This window comes from Stegodyphus dumicola, chromosome 2 (genome assembly GCF_044657685.1).
Source record: "Stegodyphus dumicola isolate Sdum_Otavi_A_Nest chromosome 2, ASM4465768v1".
Taxonomy (NCBI): Eukaryota; Metazoa; Arthropoda; class Arachnida; order Araneae; family Eresidae; genus Stegodyphus; species Stegodyphus dumicola.
The window spans coordinates 252584210-252608760 of record NC_140769.1 but is presented as its reverse complement, the minus strand read 5'-3'; the positions used below and the strand labels follow the sequence as shown (position 1 = coordinate 252608760).

Here is a 24551-nt window from a genome sequence, read left to right as displayed (position 1 = left end):
AATTATGGTATTACTTCTATTGTGTAGCCAATCCCAGAGGACATTTATTCTTAATTATTCTTGGTATACTTTGATAATTTTGTTTACTTTTCCACTTAAGAAACTTAATAAAATTTAAGATATATACATTGGATAACAAATGCATGTTTTATTTAATTATTACTCATGATCATCACCAGTTCAACACGAGGCTATATGGTCCTTATAAATCACAACACAATGCTTTATAGGTTAGATTTCAAGTTAATTTAATTTGTGTGAGGTATGTTCTTAAAAGGCACCTTAACACTTGAAAACACAAATATAATTATAATAGTTGTTGTTTTCTCCAATGTAGATTGAGATTAGAATCTTCCCAATCTGGAATAAAATAAGGCTTTTTTTGCAGACATTCTGCAGCTAAACGAAAGAAAGAAATCTATTTTAATAAATTGATGTATTTTATATTTATTTCGCAGCATACATAAGGAAAAAATATGTGCAATAAATTTCGTGATGGTATGTCATCATACTGCTAGAATTAATTTCAGGATTATGCCAGAGAAAATTTCCTGAAATTTGGAAAAATTATTTACTAATAATAAATAAATTTAGAGGGAAGAAGCAACATTAAATTATACAAATAACATAAAAATAAAGATAATTACTTAAAAATTGAATTAGAAAAATTAACGATATTTTAGCAAATATAGTTATATTACATGGTTAGCCTAGATGACTGACTAATATTTTTTTATTTTACTGCAAAATGTCAAGGTATTTATTAAAAAGAAAAAAAAAAAAAAAAAAAGGTTTAAAAAGATTTTGCGGTAAAATTCTAGTATACAGTAAGGCCTTGGCACGATTTTGAAAATTGTCGCCAAGACCAAAATGACCCATTTACTGCGCATCATCATGTCGCCAAATCCCATTGTACCATACATGGAGATTAATCTAACCAAAAAAAGGGCTATGTAAAAAATAAAAGGTTCCATAAAAGTAAAATGCTATTACGCTGCTAGAAGGCGGAGGGAAAATTTGCCAAGGGATTTGCCGACAGAACCTGGCGGCCAGAATTTCCCTCTCCGCGATGTGTACAGGAAATTGAGAAACAAACGTTCTTTGACAAAAAAGAAAACTACGAAAATCTGTTTTTTAATTATTGCGAAAAATCCAAGAAGAAAGGTTTTATCAAAGGACATTCCTTCTTGGATTTTTCGCAATAATTATAAAAACGGATTTTCGTAGATTTTTTTTTTTTTTTCCGTGAAAATAACTAATCCATGAATTAATTTACTTGCGCCAAAAAATATTTTCTTTTCCTTTAGAGTTTAACTACTTGCGCTAAGACTAAACTTCACGGTTGCGGTGCCGTGCGCTACAATATAACAAGAGGTAAAGTATCTCATTTACGCCGCTCTGCATCTGCGAGTGCAATCCAGAGCTATAACTCGAGAAATAAACAATCTCGTTGTTAGGCGACGTGTGCACCACGTTATTTTCATTTTTGTGATAAATGCTTATCGACGTAGTGTTCACGGTTTGAGACAAAAGCATCTCGACATACGTGGCATGTTTTTTTAGCACAAGTGGTTAAAGAAATTTTAAACAATATTCATTTTATGAACTCTTGATAACGTGACCTTCGAACTTCGACACCGGTTTCGAGCTTTGGCGACAGATATATCACATATGCACAGCTGTTTCCCTCTATGATGGAACTCAGCCACGTCTGTTGCAGAGAGGTTTTCCTTCTTTACAATACACATTCTTTGATTCTAACCTCCAGGGTGCCGTATACTAGGATTAAACCCATTTTGTTTTATACGAGAACAGGTACTTTCTTTAGCTCATGCACTGCACATGAGATTCCCAAGAATACTGGAAACCAAAGGTTGCAGGAAACTTGCTTTGCCTTTCTTAAAGACAATCAAATTGGAGCTGAGAAAATTGGCTCTATGCCAGCTGCCCGAATGACACTCACGTGATACACAATTTGCCAAAAAAGTTATCTCTTCCGACGTCGGCGCAAAAATCGCTTTTTTGGCGGGATCGTTGTATGAAATTCCCTGACTTTTCCAGATTTTGACAAATATACTTAAATTTCCCGACTTTTCCCTGAATGTTTTGGTCAATTTTCGAATTCCCTGACTTTTTTCCGGTTCTCCCGGTTTTCCAGCTAGCGTGGCAACCCTGATAAAACCATAATTGTCTGGTAATTTCTTCATGTTATATTATACCATACCATGTGTTGTATACTGTGGGACAGTTCCATTAAATTCTACATGTAACTTTTGAGTAATTATCACTTTTGTGAATTTTCCTTAATTAATGAACTCTAATATCTTAATTAATGATATATTCAGAATCTTCGAAATCTGAACTACAGAGTAAAAACAGCTGGATTAAAAATCAATCATTAATATACTTTTTAGACCAGAGACCAAACAGTTTATTAAATATTATCTTCCTTCTTGAGCAGTTTAATAAGGATGATATATTTGGCAATTAATCACAATTCATACTCAAAGTCATTCTGTACCCGGATTAAAAAAATACAAAGATTTTTTTATATATATATACAGTCAAAAGTCATTAATTCGGACACCCATAATCCGGACTTCAAAGCTAAAAACTTTCTGCGCATGCGCCGCGTCGACACATGCGCATAGGCGTTTACGCATGCGCGTAAGACCTGTACGACTGTGCACATGCGTGTGCGCAAGCGCAGAATACGTTTTTGCGTGCGTGTTTTATGTATAACAGATGGTATAAGCTAAAATTATCTAATTATCTATTTCAGTTAATGTTGATGATTGCGTTGTTCCTTAATCTTCGAGTTGCATCCGGCTTATTATTTTTTGCAGACTGAAATAATAAATGTAAACTGTTTGTAATGTTAAATGTGTTGCAAAATTGTGTAAATAATACAAATAAAAACGTTAAGTGAAAAAATGATTTTTTAGTGAAAATTGCAAATTAAAAAGTAATAATTAAGCACAAAAATCGCCACTTCGCAAGCCAAAATAACGAGTCAAAGAATTGCACAAAATCGGTATCCATGTACCGCTAAAAATTGGCAAGTTTCGCCAAGGGGTACCCTAAACTATACTTTTACCTAATTTATATATGTGTAATGTAGTTTTTTTATATATGTAAATTTCCATTAAAATAAAAATTTGCAAATATTTTTGTAAATTTGTTTTATTTTGTCATAATTTCACAATTTATATGAAAACTGCACAAATTAATAGTCAGTCCAGAATATGGATCCATAGTCATTCCAGACTATGGATTTAAAAACCACGTCTTGGTGAAAACTGACCTGATGGCAATAATAGTTACAGTCAAAAGTCGTTAATTCAGACACCCATAATCCGGAACTCAAAGCTACAAACTTTCTGCACGTGTGTTGCGCATGCGCATAATACATTTAAGCATCTGCGTTTAATGTATAACGGACAGTATAAGCTAGGCTAAAATTATCTATTTCAGTTAATGTTGCAGATTGCGTTGTTCCTTAATCTTCTAATTGGATCTGGCTTACTATTTACGGCTTACTACTGACATGTCAAATAGAATTTCCGATGCTGGAGCTCCCAAAGAATCTACAAAACGAAAGTATGTTTCGATGTCCATCAAACAAAAAGTGGAATTGCTGCAAAAAATGGATAAAGACATGAAGAAGGTGACAAAGAGGTTAGTGTAAACGAAAAAATTTCGATTGACAAGTTAGTCGGTATTCTTGGCACAGCAATTACGGTACTTGAAGAGCGGAACTTTGTAACTGAACAAGAAATTATGTCTGTTTATAGAATTGTTTATAGATGTGTACAGGAAATTGAGAAACAAACGTTCTTTGACAAAAAAGAAAACTACGAAAATCTGTTTTTTAATTATTGCGAAAAATCCAAAAAGAAAGGTTTTATCAAAGGACATTCCTTCTTGGATTTTTCGCAATAATTATAAAAACGGATTTTCGTAGATTTTTTTTTTTTTTCCGTGAAAATAACTAATCCATGAATTAATTTACTTGCGCCAAAAAATATTTTCTTTTCCTTTAGAGTTTAACTACTTGCGCTAAGACTAAACTTCACGGTTGCGGTGCCGTGCGCTACAATATAACAAGAGGTAAAGTATCTCATTTACGCCGCTCTGCATCTGCGAGTGCAATCCAGAGCTATAACTCGAGAAATAAACAATCTCGTTGTTAGGCGACGTGTGCACCACGTTATTTTCATTTTTGTGATAAATGCTTATCGACGTAGTGTTCACAGTTTGAGACAAAAGCATCTCGACATACGTGGCATGTTTTTTTAGCACAAGTGGTTAAAGAAATTTTAAACAATATTCATTTTATGAACTCTTGATAACGTGACCTTCGAACTTCGACACCGGTTTCGAGCTTTGGCGACAGATATATCACATATGCACAGCTGTTTCCCTCTATGATGGAACTCAGCCACGTCTGTTGCAGAGAGGTTTTCCTTCTTTACAATACACATTCTTTGATTCTAACCTCCAGGGTGCCGTATACTAGGATTAAACCCATTTTGTTTTATACGAGAACAGGTACTTTCTTTAGCTCATGCACTGCACATGAGATTCCCAAGAATACTGGAAACCAAAGGTTGCAGGAAACTTGCTTTGCCTTTCTTAAAGACAATCAAATTGGAGCTGAGAAAATTGGCTCTATGCCAGCTGCCCGAATGACACTCACGTGATACACAATTTGCCAAAAAAGTTATCTCTTCCGACGTCGGCGCAAAAATCGCTTTTTTGGCGGGATCGTTGTATGAAATTCCCTGACTTTTCCAGATTTTGACAAATATACTTAAATTTCCCGACTTTTCCCTGAATGTTTTGGTCAATTTTCGAATTCCCTGACTTTTTTCCGGTTCTCCCGGTTTTCCAGCTAGCGTGGCAACCCTGATAAAACCATAATTGTCTGGTAATTTCTTCATGTTATATTATACCATACCATGTGTTGTATACTGTGGGACAGTTCCATTAAATTCTACATGTAACTTTTGAGTAATTATCACTTTTGTGAATTTTCCTTAATTAATGAACTCTAATATCTTAATTAATGATATATTCAGAATCTTCGAAATCTGAACTACAGAGTAAAAACAGCTGGATTAAAAATCAATCATTAATATACTTTTTAGACCAGAGACCAAACAGTTTATTAAATATTATCTTCCTTCTTGAGCAGTTTAATAAGGATGATATATTTGGCAATTAATCACAATTCATACTCAAAGTCATTCTGTACCCGGATTAAAAAAATACAAAGATTTTTTTATATATATATACAGTCAAAAGTCATTAATTCGGACACCCATAATCCGGACTTCAAAGCTAAAAACTTTCTGCGCATGCGCCGCGTCGACACATGCGCATAGGCGTTTACGCATGCGCGTAAGACCTGTACGACTGTGCACATGCGTGTGCGCAAGCGCAGAATACGTTTTTGCGTGCGTGTTTTATGTATAACAGATGGTATAAGCTAAAATTATCTAATTATCTATTTCAGTTAATGTTGATGATTGCGTTGTTCCTTAATCTTCGAGTTGCATCCGGCTTATTATTTTTTGCAGACTGAAATAATAAATGTAAACTGTTTGTAATGTTAAATGTGTTGCAAAATTGTGTAAATAATACAAATAAAAACGTTAAGTGAAAAAATGATTTTTTAGTGAAAATTGCAAATTAAAAAGTAATAATTAAGCACAAAAATCGCCACTTCGCAAGCCAAAATAACGAGTCAAAGAATTGCACAAAATCGGTATCCATGTACCGCTAAAAATTGGCAAGTTTCGCCAAGGGGTACCCTAAACTATACTTTTACCTAATTTATATATGTGTAATGTAGTTTTTTTATATATGTAAATTTCCATTAAAATAAAAATTTGCAAATATTTTTGTAAATTTGTTTTATTTTGTCATAATTTCACAATTTATATGAAAACTGCACAAATTAATAGTCAGTCCAGAATATGGATCCATAGTCATTCCAGACTATGGATTTAAAAACCACGTCTTGGTGAAAACTGACCTGATGGCAATAATAGTTACAGTCAAAAGTCGTTAATTCAGACACCCATAATCCGGAACTCAAAGCTACAAACTTTCTGCACGTGTGTTGCGCATGCGCATAATACATTTAAGCATCTGCGTTTAATGTATAACGGACAGTATAAGCTAGGCTAAAATTATCTATTTCAGTTAATGTTGCAGATTGCGTTGTTCCTTAATCTTCTAATTGGATCTGGCTTACTATTTACGGCTTACTACTGACATGTCAAATAGAATTTCCGATGCTGGAGCTCCCAAAGAATCTACAAAACGAAAGTATGTTTCGATGTCCATCAAACAAAAAGTGGAATTGCTGCAAAAAATGGATAAAGACATGAAGAAGGTGACAAAGAGGTTAGTGTAAACGAAAAAATTTCGATTGACAAGTTAGTCGGTATTCTTGGCACAGCAATTACGGTACTTGAAGAGCGGAACTTTGTAACTGAACAAGAAATTATGTCTGTTTATAGAATTGTTTATAGATGTGTACAGGAAATTGAGAAACAAACGTTCTTTGACAAAAAAGAAAACTACGAAAATCTGTTTTTTAATTATTGCGAAAAATCCAAGAAGAAAGGTTTTATCAAAGGACATTCCTTCTTGGATTTTTCGCAATAATTATAAAAACGGATTTTCGTAGATTTTTTTTTTTTTTTCCGTGAAAATAACTAATCCATGAATTAATTTACTTGCGCCAAAAAATATTTTCTTTTCCTTTAGAGTTTAACTACTTGCGCTAAGACTAAACTTCACGGTTGCGGTGCCGTGCGCTACAATATAACAAGAGGTAAAGTATCTCATTTACGCCGCTCTGCATCTGCGAGTGCAATCCAGAGCTATAACTCGAGAAATAAACAATCTCGTTGTTAGGCGACGTGTGCACCACGTTATTTTCATTTTTGTGATAAATGCTTATCGACGTAGTGTTCACGGTTTGAGACAAAAGCATCTCGACATACGTGGCATGTTTTTTTAGCACAAGTGGTTAAAGAAATTTTAAACAATATTCATTTTATGAACTCTTGATAACGTGACCTTCGAACTTCGACACCGGTTTCGAGCTTTGGCGACAGATATATCACATATGCACAGCTGTTTCCCTCTATGATGGAACTCAGCCACGTCTGTTGCAGAGAGGTTTTCCTTCTTTACAATACACATTCTTTGATTCTAACCTCCAGGGTGCCGTATACTAGGATTAAACCCATTTTGTTTTATACGAGAACAGGTACTTTCTTTAGCTCATGCACTGCACATGAGATTCCCAAGAATACTGGAAACCAAAGGTTGCAGGAAACTTGCTTTGCCTTTCTTAAAGACAATCAAATTGGAGCTGAGAAAATTGGCTCTATGCCAGCTGCCCGAATGACACTCACGTGATACACAATTTGCCAAAAAAGTTATCTCTTCCGACGTCGGCGCAAAAATCGCTTTTTTGGCGGGATCGTTGTATGAAATTCCCTGACTTTTCCAGATTTTGACAAATATACTTAAATTTCCCGACTTTTCCCTGAATGTTTTGGTCAATTTTCGAATTCCCTGACTTTTTTCCGGTTCTCCCGGTTTTCCAGCTAGCGTGGCAACCCTGATAAAACCATAATTGTCTGGTAATTTCTTCATGTTATATTATACCATACCATGTGTTGTATACTGTGGGACAGTTCCATTAAATTCTACATGTAACTTTTGAGTAATTATCACTTTTGTGAATTTTCCTTAATTAATGAACTCTAATATCTTAATTAATGATATATTCAGAATCTTCGAAATCTGAACTACAGAGTAAAAACAGCTGGATTAAAAATCAATCATTAATATACTTTTTAGACCAGAGACCAAACAGTTTATTAAATATTATCTTCCTTCTTGAGCAGTTTAATAAGGATGATATATTTGGCAATTAATCACAATTCATACTCAAAGTCATTCTGTACCCGGATTAAAAAAATACAAAGATTTTTTTATATATATATACAGTCAAAAGTCATTAATTCGGACACCCATAATCCGGACTTCAAAGCTAAAAACTTTCTGCGCATGCGCCGCGTCGACACATGCGCATAGGCGTTTACGCATGCGCGTAAGACCTGTACGACTGTGCACATGCGTGTGCGCAAGCGCAGAATACGTTTTTGCGTGCGTGTTTTATGTATAACAGATGGTATAAGCTAAAATTATCTAATTATCTATTTCAGTTAATGTTGATGATTGCGTTGTTCCTTAATCTTCGAGTTGCATCCGGCTTATTATTTTTTGCAGACTGAAATAATAAATGTAAACTGTTTGTAATGTTAAATGTGTTGCAAAATTGTGTAAATAATACAAATAAAAACGTTAAGTGAAAAAATGATTTTTTAGTGAAAATTGCAAATTAAAAAGTAATAATTAAGCACAAAAATCGCCACTTCGCAAGCCAAAATAACGAGTCAAAGAATTGCACAAAATCGGTATCCATGTACCGCTAAAAATTGGCAAGTTTCGCCAAGGGGTACCCTAAACTATACTTTTACCTAATTTATATATGTGTAATGTAGTTTTTTTATATATGTAAATTTCCATTAAAATAAAAATTTGCAAATATTTTTGTAAATTTGTTTTATTTTGTCATAATTTCACAATTTATATGAAAACTGCACAAATTAATAGTCAGTCCAGAATATGGATCCATAGTCATTCCAGACTATGGATTTAAAAACCACGTCTTGGTGAAAACTGACCTGATGGCAATAATAGTTACAGTCAAAAGTCGTTAATTCAGACACCCATAATCCGGAACTCAAAGCTACAAACTTTCTGCACGTGTGTTGCGCATGCGCATAATACATTTAAGCATCTGCGTTTAATGTATAACGGACAGTATAAGCTAGGCTAAAATTATCTATTTCAGTTAATGTTGCAGATTGCGTTGTTCCTTAATCTTCTAATTGGATCTGGCTTACTATTTACGGCTTACTACTGACATGTCAAATAGAATTTCCGATGCTGGAGCTCCCAAAGAATCTACAAAACGAAAGTATGTTTCGATGTCCATCAAACAAAAAGTGGAATTGCTGCAAAAAATGGATAAAGACATGAAGAAGGTGACAAAGAGGTTAGTGTAAACGAAAAAATTTCGATTGACAAGTTAGTCGGTATTCTTGGCACAGCAATTACGGTACTTGAAGAGCGGAACTTTGTAACTGAACAAGAAATTATGTCTGTTTATAGAATTGTTTATAGATGTGTACAGGAAATTGAGAAACAAACGTTCTTTGACAAAAAAGAAAACTACGAAAATCTGTTTTTTAATTATTGCGAAAAATCCAAAAAGAAAGGTTTTATCAAAGGACATTCCTTCTTGGATTTTTCGCAATAATTATAAAAACGGATTTTCGTAGATTTTTTTTTTTTTTCCGTGAAAATAACTAATCCATGAATTAATTTACTTGCGCCAAAAAATATTTTCTTTTCCTTTAGAGTTTAACTACTTGCGCTAAGACTAAACTTCACGGTTGCGGTGCCGTGCGCTACAATATAACAAGAGGTAAAGTATCTCATTTACGCCGCTCTGCATCTGCGAGTGCAATCCAGAGCTATAACTCGAGAAATAAACAATCTCGTTGTTAGGCGACGTGTGCACCACGTTATTTTCATTTTTGTGATAAATGCTTATCGACGTAGTGTTCACAGTTTGAGACAAAAGCATCTCGACATACGTGGCATGTTTTTTTAGCACAAGTGGTTAAAGAAATTTTAAACAATATTCATTTTATGAACTCTTGATAACGTGACCTTCGAACTTCGACACCGGTTTCGAGCTTTGGCGACAGATATATCACATATGCACAGCTGTTTCCCTCTATGATGGAACTCAGCCACGTCTGTTGCAGAGAGGTTTTCCTTCTTTACAATACACATTCTTTGATTCTAACCTCCAGGGTGCCGTATACTAGGATTAAACCCATTTTGTTTTATACGAGAACAGGTACTTTCTTTAGCTCATGCACTGCACATGAGATTCCCAAGAATACTGGAAACCAAAGGTTGCAGGAAACTTGCTTTGCCTTTCTTAAAGACAATCAAATTGGAGCTGAGAAAATTGGCTCTATGCCAGCTGCCCGAATGACACTCACGTGATACACAATTTGCCAAAAAAGTTATCTCTTCCGACGTCGGCGCAAAAATCGCTTTTTTGGCGGGATCGTTGTATGAAATTCCCTGACTTTTCCAGATTTTGACAAATATACTTAAATTTCCCGACTTTTCCCTGAATGTTTTGGTCAATTTTCGAATTCCCTGACTTTTTTCCGGTTCTCCCGGTTTTCCAGCTAGCGTGGCAACCCTGATAAAACCATAATTGTCTGGTAATTTCTTCATGTTATATTATACCATACCATGTGTTGTATACTGTGGGACAGTTCCATTAAATTCTACATGTAACTTTTGAGTAATTATCACTTTTGTGAATTTTCCTTAATTAATGAACTCTAATATCTTAATTAATGATATATTCAGAATCTTCGAAATCTGAACTACAGAGTAAAAACAGCTGGATTAAAAATCAATCATTAATATACTTTTTAGACCAGAGACCAAACAGTTTATTAAATATTATCTTCCTTCTTGAGCAGTTTAATAAGGATGATATATTTGGCAATTAATCACAATTCATACTCAAAGTCATTCTGTACCCGGATTAAAAAAATACAAAGATTTTTTTATATATATATACAGTCAAAAGTCATTAATTCGGACACCCATAATCCGGACTTCAAAGCTAAAAACTTTCTGCGCATGCGCCGCGTCGACACATGCGCATAGGCGTTTACGCATGCGCGTAAGACCTGTACGACTGTGCACATGCGTGTGCGCAAGCGCAGAATACGTTTTTGCGTGCGTGTTTTATGTATAACAGATGGTATAAGCTAAAATTATCTAATTATCTATTTCAGTTAATGTTGATGATTGCGTTGTTCCTTAATCTTCGAGTTGCATCCGGCTTATTATTTTTTGCAGACTGAAATAATAAATGTAAACTGTTTGTAATGTTAAATGTGTTGCAAAATTGTGTAAATAATACAAATAAAAACGTTAAGTGAAAAAATGATTTTTTAGTGAAAATTGCAAATTAAAAAGTAATAATTAAGCACAAAAATCGCCACTTCGCAAGCCAAAATAACGAGTCAAAGAATTGCACAAAATCGGTATCCATGTACCGCTAAAAATTGGCAAGTTTCGCCAAGGGGTACCCTAAACTATACTTTTACCTAATTTATATATGTGTAATGTAGTTTTTTTATATATGTAAATTTCCATTAAAATAAAAATTTGCAAATATTTTTGTAAATTTGTTTTATTTTGTCATAATTTCACAATTTATATGAAAACTGCACAAATTAATAGTCAGTCCAGAATATGGATCCATAGTCATTCCAGACTATGGATTTAAAAACCACGTCTTGGTGAAAACTGACCTGATGGCAATAATAGTTACAGTCAAAAGTCGTTAATTCAGACACCCATAATCCGGAACTCAAAGCTACAAACTTTCTGCACGTGTGTTGCGCATGCGCATAATACATTTAAGCATCTGCGTTTAATGTATAACGGACAGTATAAGCTAGGCTAAAATTATCTATTTCAGTTAATGTTGCAGATTGCGTTGTTCCTTAATCTTCTAATTGGATCTGGCTTACTATTTACGGCTTACTACTGACATGTCAAATAGAATTTCCGATGCTGGAGCTCCCAAAGAATCTACAAAACGAAAGTATGTTTCGATGTCCATCAAACAAAAAGTGGAATTGCTGCAAAAAATGGATAAAGACATGAAGAAGGTGACAAAGAGGTTAGTGTAAACGAAAAAATTTCGATTGACAAGTTAGTCGGTATTCTTGGCACAGCAATTACGGTACTTGAAGAGCGGAACTTTGTAACTGAACAAGAAATTATGTCTGTTTATAGAATTAAAGAGAAAGTATTATCACATAAAACGAAACAACTTACATTAAAAGAAATGTTTAATAAAGTAAACAAATAAATATTAAGCTTTTTTTTTTTTTTTGTAAATTTTGATGCCCTTTAGATCATAAATGTTCTTTATTTCATAAATTACGGTTTCATATTTTTAATTTTAGAATTTCTGCATGCCATCTTACGAGATTTAAACTGATGATCTATAATCCGGAAAAATCGATAATCCGGAATCGCCGAAGTCCCGACGAGTCCGGATTAACGAAATTTATATATATTTTTGTAAGGTATGCATTTTAAACATAACAGAGTTGGTTAACTGAAAGAATTTTTTTTAAAAAATTAGCCTTTTACATTATTATATTATTTTCTCAATTTAACAGGGTTGCCACTCAAACAGGAGAATGAAATTCCCTGACATTTGCACGAGTGTTTTAAGAAAATTCCAGTCTATCAGCCTAGTGTGTGGTGGCTATGCTGAGAGGTAAATTAATTATGATACCATTTAAAAAGACAAAAATTTTGCAATTACATATAACTTATCCCCAAAGCATTACTGTTATATCTATAATAAAAGTTGTTTTTTCCATTGAAGATTGAGATTAGGATCTGCCCAATCTGGATCTATCTTGTAAACATTCTATGTAATTATACGCCAGTATTGAAAGAAACAATCAATCTGATAAGAAATGGCTGCGACTTGTTTTGAAAATGAGGCGTAAAAGATTACCAGCGAGGAGATTCCATTTGGCATCAGATGTACACTGCTCAAAAAAAAAAAAAAAAAAAAAAAAAAGGACAGTCTTATATCTCCCGATCTACTGGGCCGATTGACAAAATTCAAACTGCGTTCTTCATGTCTCGAAAGCGCGACTTAGGATATATATTAGATTTATATATAGCACTATTCTAACATAGGTACTTTGACACAAAATCGGACTTTTTCTGAAATAACATACCAATTTTTTTACATATTTCGATTCTACGACTCAAATTACGCCTAAATATGAAATTTTGTAAAATTTGGAGCAAAATTTATGGAGAAATTCACAAATTCATGTTGGCACTATTTTCTCAGTTTGCGCCAAGAATAGTTTGGCGAACTTCTTAATATATGGCAACCTAGTTTCCTTTCCCGTGAGAGGAAAAAAGTCACCATCGTTCCTTTTTTCCAAATAATATTCTTTATATTGTATTTTTAATTATAACTTATTATTTTAAGTATTTTTTTCTTTTTCGAATTTCATTTTAATTGTTTAAGTTGCATGGTTTTTTTTCGAATAACTTTTAAAAATTTCTATTTACGTATTCGAACTGCGTAAATAAAGGTGCAGCGTTTATTTTTTTTCAAATAGTTTTCTTTATATATATTTTTTATCATAGTTATTATTTTAGGTAATTTTTAAATTCTTATACTTTTATTTTAATTGTTTGTGTTGCATTGTCTCTTCAGATAATTGTTTTAAATTTTTCTATTTATTCCTTCGAACTGAGCATTTTAAATAAATTTTCCAGAATTTGAATTTATTTATTTGAATTGCGTTTCTTTCGGAAGAATATTTTGTAACCCAGATTACGATGTATTTGAAAACTGTATATATTAAAAGAGCAAATACAGTAAAGCATAGTTAACACGCCTTTCAATGTTCCGTTCAGAAAAGATATATATAAATAAGAGAGATGTATAACCGACATTTTAACTTACTATGACTTGCATACACAGCTTTAAACAGTTTTATCATTGTGCCCATTGCTTTACACAATTTTATCCTACATTTGGTTTTTTAAATGTTATTCATATTTTAGTGAAATATTTTATTTTTGAAATCGTAAGAATCAAATATCATAAGATTAAAAAGTTTTTAATTTAAAAAAAATACAAATACTAAATTTTACCCAAAAATTTATTTTTTCTTCTCTTTTTCTTCAGGCATTCTACTTTATTCTTGCTCTTTTTCTTTAGGCATTCTACAAGTATATTAAAAAGCATCCAACTTTTCGAAATATCTTGAAATATCTGGTTGCATGGGTGTTTTCATGGATTTTCTCATGTGTACCATGTATGCCAGCTGGTTTTCCTTTGAAAGTTCTTCAGAAAGGCATCCTTCCTTTTAGGCAGATAACCCTGCTTTGACGTAACTTAATAATCCAATTCAATCCATTTCATCAATATTTGGTCAGAGCCTTTATCAGTCTTTAGAGGCTAAACATTTTGAAGGTATGAGATGAAAGAAAATACTGGTTTCATCAAGAGGTTTTGGTTTATTTAATTATGACAAAGCACACTAGGGCTATCTGCCTAAGAGGGATGCCTTCGTGGAGGACTTTCTAAGGAAAACTGGCTTGCATACACGTTACACATGGGGAAAACCACGAAAACGCCCATGCAGCCAGCCCGTTCGCGGGATTTGAACCTTGGACCGAACTACTAGAGTTCAGCGACTTTACCGCTCGGTCGCTGTTTTATCAGGAGGGAAAAAAAACGCCTTTAGGTGACATTCACATACAATACTGGATAAACTTCTGAATCTTCATATAATTCGACTGAGAAAATCATGGGATTCTCCATTTATGGTATGATATGATGTTCTATAACGTAATTTAAATTTGTACAACCATATAGTCTAAAACCAGTCGCTCTTCACTTTAATCTGCAATGATATCGTTTTTGTCTTTTCTGATAACACAAGCTCAATTGATGGTATTTGCTGGTGTACAAGCCCAAGTGTTTTCTCTTTGAATGCCTAAATTCTTTGAAGTAACCTGAAAGTATATTCAAAAGCGTCCAACTTTTTTAAACATCTTGGTATGTCTAAGAGCCAAATTTTCCCTGCAAATTTTTGCTTGCTTTTCTCCCTAATTTTCTTCTTTCCTTCTACAGTTATTTTAAGTGCTCACACAAGAAAATTAAGATTTTTCGATTGCTAGATTTTCATAAATTTTGCATTCTAGAAATTTTTTAAAATATCAATTGCATTAATTGTGTTTCAGCTGAAGACAGCTTTTCATTTTCTAGACATTTTAACTATAAACAAAGTATAGAGCAAAGTCTAAAGGATAAATATTTTAATTAAAAGATTTTTTGCTAAATGAAAGAACTTTCTTCTTTTCGCGGAAAATGAATTCCCATGACATCCTTTACACTGTTACAACGTTTGATAACATTTGATCCAGTTGTTTTCCATTTATGATCATTTCAAAGTGAAATTTTAATTATAACCACCCTATATATTATTAAATTTTAATTTGAAGCTATGCGTTATATGTATACCATGCGTATGATTTTCGCTTTTATGGAAAAAATAAAGAATCGAAGCAAATATACTTAGGATATTAGACCAAAACTGAAAAAATTTCCTCTCCTTTCAAAAATAAAATATTGAAACTTCGACCATGAATTTAATGAATTATCGAAATATTCAATATGACTTATCTTCTAAGTCCTAGTTCCGACAACAATTCCGTCAAAAATTCAGAATTACTGAAGCTGAAGTAAAAGGTTTAGTATATATTCACTGTATGTTAATAAAGTAATAAGAGTGTAACAAAAAATAGATTATAGAATTTACGCTGATGCAACTATTTGTCTGAATTCACAACATGTAATGGAAGAGAAGGCTTGTAGAGATTTGTTTTTGACATGCCTCTAAAAGTAGATGTCATGCTCCTTTTGTCTCTTCAATGTCAAAAAACTTTCCTTTGAGAGGCCTTTAGTTTTGAGGAGGAAAAAATCATAAGAAGACAAATTTGAAGAACATGCAGGACAATTGAGTACACATACTTATTTTCGGAGCACAAGCGGTTCTCCGATTGGTTATTGAATAATGAAAAGATGCATTGTCATGCAATACAAAACATTTGGAATACGTTTTCTGACTGAAAACGTAAGATTAAAAGTCATCTGCTTAATTCACAGCTATTTACAAGTCAACTACTCGGGCAATTGCAGAATCGTTTTGATCCTAAGCTTGTAAGACAAACGTAATATCACTGGATTTAAACTCTTCTTTAATCTTCCAAGAACGTTCCTTCTTTAGCTCATATTCCAAGAATATTAAGTGAATACAATTATTGCAAAAGAAATTGAATATTCATTTGCACTACGGCTTGGTAGTTTACTAACAAGTTAACAAAACTTAAATTCTGCTTTTTGTGTCTAAGAATACAATAATATTTTAAATATTTACAAATAAAATATTAAATTGGAGATTTAATTGGAGCCTCACCAGTTGCCTAGCATTTGAAGATTGTTAAATACAGTCAAAAGTCGTTAATTCGGACACCCATAATCCGGAATGATCTATAATCCGGACCTCAAAGCTAAAAACTTTTTGCGCATGCGCCGCGTTGGCACATGCGCACAGGCGTTTTACGCGTGCGCGTAAGACTTTGACTACTTCGCATATGCATGTGCACAAGTGCAGAATACGTTTTCGCCTGCGGATTTAATGTATAACGGACAGTGTAAGCTAAAATTATCTAATTATCTATTTCAGTTAATGATTGCATTGTTCCTTAATCTTTGAATTGGATCCCGCTTATTATTTTTTGCAGACTGTAAGAGCAATTTTATAAAAGTAAACTTGAACTTTCGATTATGTCAAATAGAATTTCCGATGCTGGAACTTCCAAAGGATCTACAAAACGAAAGTATGTTTCGATGTCCAACAAACAAAAAGTGGAATTGCTGCAAAAAATGGATAAAGACATGAAGAATGTGACAGAGAGGTTAGTGAAAGCGAAAAAATTTCGATTGACAAGTTAGTCGGTATTCTCGGCACAGCAATTAACGGGACTTGAACAGCGGAACTTTGTAACTGAACAAGAAATTATGTCTGTTTATAGAATTAAAGAGAAAGTATTATCACATAAAACAAAGCTACTTAAACAACTTACATTGAAAGAAATGTTTAATAAAGTAAACAAATAAATATTAAGCTTTTTTTTTTCTTTTTTTTTTTTTTTTTTTTGTAAATTTTGATACCCTTTAGATCATAATTGTTCTTTATTTCATAAATTACGGTTCATATTTTTAATTTTAGAATTTCTGCATGCCATCTTACCAGATTTAAACTGATGATCTATAATCCGGAAAAATCGATAATCCGGAATCGCCGAAGTCCCGACGAGTCCGGATTAACGACTTTTGACTGTACTAATTGTTTGTTGCGAAGTCTAACCCAGGCTGCATGGTTGGTTTTCGTAGTTTTCTAGGTTCTCTATGAAAGCATCTTAATCATATAGCTCCCATGTTCTTTCTATGTTCAAATAACCAACTAAGCTAGTTTAAGCGTGATTTCCAAGGGAAGTTACTAGCAAAACCCGAATACTCATTAAAAATCATGTAGCTTGCCAATCGGGAGTAACATGAAAGATACGGCGCCAATAATTGAATTGCTGTTATGGTACGCTGTTTCTAAACTTAGATGGTCATTCCTTAATTAAGCAGCCCACCAGCGGCCGAGCGGTAAAGACGCTGATCATTGGTAGTTCGGTCCGAGGTTCGAATCTCGCGAACGGGCTGGCCGCATCGGCGTTTTCGTGGTTTTCCCCACGTATAACGTGTATATGAGCCAGTTTACCTTAGCAAGTCCTCCACCAAAGCATCCCTCCCTTTAGGCAGATAGCCCTCATGTGCTTTGCCATAATTAAATCATCCAATCCAATCCTTAATTAAATATAATTGATTTGTAACTTCTACTGGAACTGACGGTAAGAATTGAAGTTCAAATAAATAATATCGTGTGCAATCTTGATTAATATAAAATTACAAATATTTGCATAGAAAAATATTTGCATTCAGACAGAAAGTTTTTTGAAATATTTGCAATTACTTTATAAGAAGGATTTATTAATAACCGTAATAATTACTTATTATATTACTGATGATTAGGATTCAGTTCTTAACAATTACATTCTAAATTAGAATTTTAAGGATGTAATGAAAATACGCTACGCACAAAAATACATTTTAAGATAAAAATGAGTTGGTTTTTTACGTTTTAAAATTTCTTAAATTCATTTAATAAACATCGTATCCTCGTTGTTAATTGAATCCTTAATGTTGGGTGGCGTTTATAGAATTATTCTTATTTGTCCACAGAATCTGCTGACTTATCCAGCCATTAAGTAGCTACAGATCATTTCTACATAACTATTGAATTTCCATTAATTCAGTCTCTAGAGGGCTGTATGTTTATATCATAATTTGACTTTTATAAAAATGATTATTCTAAATATTATGTTTCTATAAAAATATACTGTGCCTTAAAAATGTGGATGATAGTATCAGCCGCTCTTTCAGCCACTTCAAAAGCAACAGTTTGTTTAGAAATAAATTATGCAGTTAATGTCATAAAATTCAAATAAATATCAAACGAAAATTCTCAGTTTTAGACAATTCGATTTAAACGAAGTAAAGTAGCAGACGATAAAACGCCGAAGGTAAAAATTTACTCTTATTTTTTTTTTAAAAAGGAAGATAGAGAGAAATTTTAAAAAAATAATTAAAAATTTGAATAATATCATCTATAATTTTAAAAAAAATAGCTTTTCATATAGTATTAATAAATATTTATTACGCTTCATTGAGGGAAAAAATGTTATATAATTAATTCTTCGTAAAATCTTACTTGAAATTTAAGGTTAAAAATAGCTGTTGCAATTCACTGTAACAAAAATCCATAGACCACATTTGGCGTTATTATCGCTCAAAAAAAAAGATGCCAAATTTCAAAACTCGAAAATATGTAAATTCGTGTATATTATAAAAAGTCTAATTTTTTGCAGATATGCTTAAAAATACACCTACTTTAAGATGATGGTAAAAATTTTATAGGTTATAATTAAAAAGTTTTTTCGAAAAATTTATAAAAATTATTTAAAAATAGAAATTTAAAAAATAAAACACAAAAAATGGATAAATTTTATTTGGAATGAACCTAAATTTTGAAATGTGAGAGAAAAAATCAAAAAAGTTTAATAAAAAAACAGATATTAATAAATATTTGCCAAATTCAATTAACATTGAGGAGCTAAAATTTTGAGAGCTAATATTTTAAAAACTACTCGTACGATTTTTACAAAACTCGGTATTCTGGCATAATTTGAGACGTAGAATCGAAATATGGAAAAAAATTGGTATGTTATTTCAGAAAAAGTCCGATTTTGTGTCAAAATACCTATGTTAGAATAGTGCTATATATAAATCTAATATATATCCTAAGTCGCGCTTTCGAGACATGAAAAACGCAATTTGAATTTTGTCAATCGGCCCAGTAGAACGGGAGATATAGCACTGTCCCCCCCTTTTTTTTTTTTTTGAGCAGTGTACCATTAATGGTGACTTTTATCGCCTGTGCTGGCAAAAAGGAAAAGTACAAAAAATTTTAGTGCCCCCACACATGTTTATGCCAATTTCTTTTCTCTCCATCTTAGTTTAGTTACACCATATATTCCATAGTAAAGTTGACCACAACGCTATATGGTAGGTAAGTTAGAAAACTTACTATTTACTTGCTTTTAAGTATTTTTTATGTAGTATTTAAGTATTTTCTAGATACGTAATTATATTGTTAAGTATTTATTTGTTTTTTATAAATTAGTTCTTCTTAGTTTCTTTTTGATTGCTATGCATATTGGTGTCGGGGAGGTTTCTGTAGAGACAAGAGTTTCTAAAATGCATTGGTTTCTAAATTAATTTTTTAAAATATTATTTAAAAAAAAATTTAGTAATTTTTTTAAATTAAATTTAATACTAGACTTTACATTGCTTAGTTCTCAAAATACTTAATTATTGGTATTTTCCTTTTAGACCTTTATTTTGATTGCTAATTTCTCAAGGTACCAACCACTTTATTGGTATTTCTTTATGGACATTCTTCACTATGTAACAAAACTGCTTAATCGTGACAAATATTAACTGCAAAATTGGGAAAAAGTGCAGAATCACAAACTGATTGCCGCGTTTTTCAAAATCGCACATACACAGTAACCATGTACACGTCGACTTATTTTTCTTTAAAAAAATCCCAGAATTGCACAAATATGGCTTTGCGCACACTCGACTTTATCCATCTAAACTGCTATTTTCTCATAAATTACAAAAATTTGCACGAAAATGCAGGAAAATTTTGTGAATCTTTAAACTCGGTAAAAAGCACATATATGAAATTACCTGATCGCGAAAAAGTATATACCTTATCCAAGGATGAACATTTCCACATATAAAATAAATAAAATATCCAAAAACTTTTACCTCTAAATCATCTTATTATCTTTTACCTCTAAATCAGACATTATACACGTCACCAACGAATTCATACCGCAAGCATTACAAATACTTAGTATCAAATATTTAAATTATTTCCATGCACGTTTACTTCAACTAAAACGTATACCAAATTCCTACAAACATAAAATTCACAAAATAACTATCATTTAATTAAAATATAATTAAATTCAAAAACACTACTTAAAATATAAATGAGCACATACATTAAATTAATACATACATAAATACCCATTTCGAATTCACTTTAGTTACGGCCATGGGATCCAAAAATTCACGAACACTGTTTCACACAACACAGAATAAAGCCAAATACAAAATTTCCAGATTTTTTCCCGATTTTCCCCCTTTTCCGATTAAAGAACCGTAATTCGTCCATTAATATCACATGACATATCCCATGATCTCTCATTTCCCTCACACAAAATAATGCGTAATCGGAACTGAGTACTGCTCACATTATTACCAAAGTCCCGGGTAGTAACCTTTATCGCCTCCAAACTATCAGTTACCATATTGTAACCCTAATTCCTCCTATTCGCTTGTGCGAAGGTTGTCGTTGTTCGCATTTGGATATTTATATTATTCTTCTCTTATTTATTGTTATTTTTTCTGAATTTTTTAACAACGAATAGATAGAAATATTTTCGCATAATTAAAGAAGTTTTCGTCGAAAGATGCTGGTTCTCAGCTCGTCATTTCGGGATCAAAGGAAGAAAATATGGCAGGAGGGGTGAATGCTAATTTGTAACATGCAGTTCACGTTATGTTCTTAATTATTAACAGCTGTAAGCACGCAGAACCATGCGGTTTCCAAATCCTAAAATAATTTTAAAATGTATAAAGTTCTAGTTTTATTAACTTAACAATGCTACTGGAGAAAATTTCATTACTGTTGAAGGTTATTTGTATTGTGAAATATATCATGAAAAAGGATAGGTATTTGTTGCAACGTAAAATGCTTTAAGCTGTATGCAAGTAACTTAAAAAAAAAAAAAAAAAAATACTGAAAACTATGTAAAATGGATGTATTAAAGGTCATGCATTCATTAATTTATTACATGGGCATGGCTCTTACCGAAATACATCAATCAACAGGCCAAGTACTTAATAATGAAAAATGACACTTATAAGAGAAATATTAGTATTCTATATGAATTAGAGAAAATACATATAAGTATAATGTAAACGTAAGTATAAGAATACTAATTTTTATTTTTTAAATGAATTTCTATTTCCCATTATGCTTAATACACTGTTTTCTGTGCTAACTTGAATACAAATTTATTTTCGTATATCACGTTTAACCTGTTAGTTTTACATCTACAAACGTATTATCTGTGAATTTTTACTACCATTGTCTGCTAACTTGAATTTACATACACTAAAAACTACGTTTACGGCTCGGCTCATCGGAGCTTGGCAAATAAAAATGCAACGGCGCCAACGGGTTCTCTGCGGATGAAAACCCCAGATATTTTTACAAATATACCCCCTTTTCCGATTAAAGAACAGTGATTCGTCCATTAATGTCACATGACATATCTCATGATCTCTCATTTCCCTCACACAAAATAATGCGTAATTGGAACTGAGTACTTCTCACATTATTCCCAAAGTTCTAGATAATAACCTTTATCGCCTCCAAAATGTCGCCAAACTACCTGTTACCATATTCCAAAGATCAGCCACATTCAACTACTCAGGCTACCATAAATGAAACAACAACTTCGCCATAATACAAGGGGTACCTTAAAGTCTACTTTACTCATAAATTAAGACTTTAACCTCACACAAACTTAACCCAAGGCTAGGCAGGAGTGACAGAAAATGTAATTTTGAATTTCTAATCTGCAAATATTGTCAAATGTATATAAGACAGTTTCAGTTTAAATTATTAATTTCTACTTTAAGGGACTACTTGATTATCATGGCCATCAAAACAGCGCCAAGATTATTGGCAAACTGCAATATCTCCCGACGGCTTTTACTATATCATCAAAAAGCTTAACTTTCTCACAGGACTTCCTCCACATGCATTCTGAAAGATTCAAATGTAAATGATGTCGAGATGTACCACTTTTTTTTTTCGCCATTTAATAAAGACTCACAATTTGTCATACTCTGGGTGTGAGCAACAGTTGTTGGATGAATAAAATTAAATGTGTGATTCATAGTAAATGGCTGTAACTAGCACCGGATTTAGCATTTTTCCTACAAATGACAAAAACTTAAAATTGCTGCCCTTACCCATCATCCTTTAAGTTTCTGTAACAAATTTTAGTTTTTTAAATAAACATAAAAATAGGCAGTTTTCGAGATAAAATGTAAAATCCATTTTATAGTAAGAAATTCTTTATGTGCCATTTTTGTTCTAAAAGAAATATACATAATGTATATGTTAGTATACATACTTTAGTATGCACAGTAAAATAGTAAGTTAGTACACTTACTTTGCCATAAGTAAAGAAACTAACAAATATTTAGTTTCTTTACTTATGGCAAAGCATAAGAGAGCTACCTGCCTAAGAGGGGAGATGTAATTGGTTCATATGCAAGTTACGAATGAGCGAAACGGCGGAACACTTATGCAACCAGCTAATTCGCTTGATTCTAACCCCCCCGACCGAACTGCCAGTGTTCAGACTTTACATCTCAGCCGCTGGTGGCTGAACATACATACCAAAAGTTACATAATTAAAAACCCATGCGAACCCTCTTAATGCAGTTACTTCTCCGGTGCACTGAAATAATCAAATTTACATTTTCCCTGAAATGTGGATTTTTTTTCAATATATGCAACAATACCTACTCACACTAATAAATGATGCTAATAGAAAACGATTCAGGACTAAATACTAAAATAGTTCAGCACAGTACAAAAACGGGAATCGGACATTACTAAATAATAAAAAAAATTCATTTAACAAATATAAGCAAATTACAAATCACTAATATAATGGATTGAATAATTTTGTACCAATTTCTCGATACCAACAGTAACTTTAACCTAGCACATTAAATATTCATTTCACAATAACGCCTTCATGTAGCCTACTCAAGAACTATTGTCCTCACATAATAACATATTTATTATTATTTTAGGCAAAAGACTAGTTTTGTACTGTAATAATCATTTTCTCTGAAATACGCAATTTTGCAATATTTGCAACAATAACTAGTCAGATCATGGAAGAAAGAAAGGAGGAGATAATAAAAAAAATTTCATTCTAATTATCTGGAAATATTAGCCATAAGTTAGAAAAACAGCATATTTAAGTCTATTAAAAATAAAATAATTTTATTCTGATTAGAAGTATAATTTATTTTCTATAATTAAAATTTGCTTTTCTAATTTTCATTCTGGATTCGAGATGTTTGGTAGGGTGCAATTCTTAAAAACGCGCCAAGCAGTGGGCGACTCTGCACTTTCTCCTACTTGAATACATCCAAGACAAAAGACAAAACAAAATACAAGTTTGGTAAATATTAATATTTTCCTTTCATTACAGCAAAATATTTTTATATAGAGATTAGAAGAATAAGTAAAAACTGTTTCTAAAACACTAAATATATGGCTAGATTCAAATACACATACTGACAGATTTGGTGAAAGAAAAAATTTGTAAATGAAAATTTAAATTTTACTTTAAAACTAAGCATACCAGGCTATACTAAGTAAGATACTTACTAGGTGATATTAACTGAGAATTATTATAAAGTGTAATTACAGCATTTAAATGCTATGAAACAGATCATATCTAAATTATAATCACAGTAGCTTTTATTCATTCAGACTCACGCGTTCGGGATAGCTTCCTACGTTTGTGTTGCCAGTAGCAAAGAGTGTATTATAAACTCCTACTTCACGTCCTATGGTAACAAAATTATTTTATTTTATTTTTGTTAGGTAACTGATTGCTAATTTGATTCTGACAAGCCCAGCTTATATGTTGACCCTGGTTCTGTATCTAGCTGAAGTTAAGTCATGTGAATTTATGACAAAAACGTAGGGCAATTGTTTTTGGATCAAATTTTATATATGTATTAATCTATTACATTTCCGCTCTATGATCTACATATATATTAAAAATCTAACGACTTCTGGAACTTATTTTTGGATGTGTACTATTTTACAACGTTTTCTGCTTTGAAATCTAAATACTGAAACATTATGTGCATGCCTGTGAAAATAGTGCTACGGTTTTCGTATTGATACATCTAGTTTGTTATTTTTAATAGAATTGTC

General features: G+C 32.3%; 1 protein-coding gene across 1 annotated transcript in view; it reads right to left on the bottom strand.

The window, feature by feature from the left end:
* Positions 1-24132, bottom strand: part of LOC146998939 (uncharacterized) — a 42267-nt gene extending 18135 nt beyond the window's left edge. The window contains exon 1 of the mRNA XM_085812032.1: positions 23994-24132. The gene's annotated coding sequence lies outside the window, so the exon portion shown is untranslated. The remainder of the gene's footprint in view (positions 1-23993) is intronic.
* Positions 24133-24551: the final 419 nt, after the last annotated feature.